Source organism: Hyperoodon ampullatus, assembly GCF_949752795.1.
Source record: "Hyperoodon ampullatus genome assembly, chromosome: 7".
In the NCBI taxonomy this organism is placed as follows: domain Eukaryota; kingdom Metazoa; phylum Chordata; class Mammalia; order Artiodactyla; family Ziphiidae; genus Hyperoodon; species Hyperoodon ampullatus.
Window position 1 is genome coordinate 110869930 of NC_136920.1, and position 1675 is coordinate 110871604.

General features: G+C 34.4%; 1 pseudogene across 1 annotated transcript; it reads left to right on the top strand.

Annotated features, from left to right (window-relative positions):
* Positions 1-342: 342 nt before the first annotated feature.
* Positions 343-828, top strand: LOC307055684 (small COPII coat GTPase SAR1B-like; annotated as a pseudogene). Its single transcript has one exon. The product of its transcript is annotated as a small COPII coat GTPase SAR1B-like (transcript).
* Positions 829-1675: the final 847 nt, after the last annotated feature.

Below are 1675 nucleotides of genomic sequence, written 5' to 3' on the forward strand. Positions count from 1 at the left end.
CAATTCAGATTTAAATTTACATCAAAATACTTAGCTGATTTAAAATTTTTTTTAATTTTAAGATTTTTAAAAATTCAAAGTTGAGAAAGTAATATCACATACCCAAGTTGTTCCAAACATACTTAAAATTTTTCAAATAACTAAATTGAATATGAAAAGTTCTTTTCTTTTAAAATTTGCATCCACATTGACAAAACTTGTTCATCTTTTCCAAGAGGAATTGATTTGACTTTGAAGCAAAAGCACATCAAGCAATCATCACAATTTTCAGTTCAGTCTCAGAGGCTGTAGGGCCAATGCCAAGCAAGGAATAGCATTGTCTTCAGTTGCAGACTCTAAGGTATGGATAGGTCCTTCATATTTGATTGGATATACAGTGGTTTCAGCAGAATGCTACAGTTTTTATGATTATATAAGAGAACTGGCAAATTGGTATTTCTTGGATTGGATAATGTGGGAAAAACAACATTGCTATATATGCTAAAAGATGACAGACTTGGACACATGTCCCAATGTTACCTCCCCTTTCAAAAGAACTAACCATTACTGACCTTTGCAACTTTTGATCTGGGTGAACATGTTCAAGATCAAAGAGTGTGGAAAAACTACCTTCCTGCTATCAATGGCATTACACTTCTGGTGGATTGTGCAGATCATAAAAGGCTGTTAGAATCAAAAGAAGAACTTGATTCACTAATGAGAGTTGAAACCATTTCTAATGTGTCTATACTGATTCTTGGGAATAAGATCAACAGACCTGAAGCCATCAGTGGAGAGAGGTTACGAGAGATGTTTGGTGTACATGGTCAGACAACAGGAAAGAGTTGAATGCCGACCTTTAAGTTCTCATGTGCAGTGTGCTCAAAAGACTAGGTTACCGAGAACGCGTCCTCTGCAGGTACAGGTCATTAACACCAACCTGAATCAGTTCCAGGTCTCACCATTCAGGCCCACTCAGAGATCTGATCATGCAACATTCATAACTTGAATTCAGTAGAATGTTGTTGGTTATAAAACAAATTATTTAGATTATTAAAATTATATCAACAATTTGAGTGAGAATTGAAAACTGGTTATCACAATGTTAACTTTATCATTCCATAAAAATAATTAGTTTTTACAGTTTGCAATCTGATATTACCCCAACAATATTTACAGTATAAAGAGCAACTTTCCAGCCGTACATTTGAAGCACTTTTTTTTTTTTTGAATTTTATTTTATTTTATTTTTTATACAGCAGTTTCTTATTAGTTATCTCTTTTATACATATTGGTATATATATGTCAGTCCCAATCTCCCGATCCATCCCACCACCACCACCACCTCCCCTCACCCCACTTTCCCCCCTTGGTGTCCACTGGTGTCTCTATTTCTACCTTGCAAACCAGTTCATCTGTACCATTTTTCTAGATTATTTATCTTAACTAGGAATGATAAAATGCCTCCAGAGACAGAAGTTATTTTCAAGGTTCATTTCCAAAAATTAATTCAACCAAGATCTCTCTAATTCAACTTAAAGGAAGCTGTATAAATAATGATGCTTTAAAATATAACCTATTTATCCTTTTTTTTTTTTTGCTTTATAACAAATTTAATCAGCTATACATATACATATGTTCCCATATACTCTCCCTTTTGCGTCTCCCTCCCACCCTAGCTATCCCACCCCTCCAG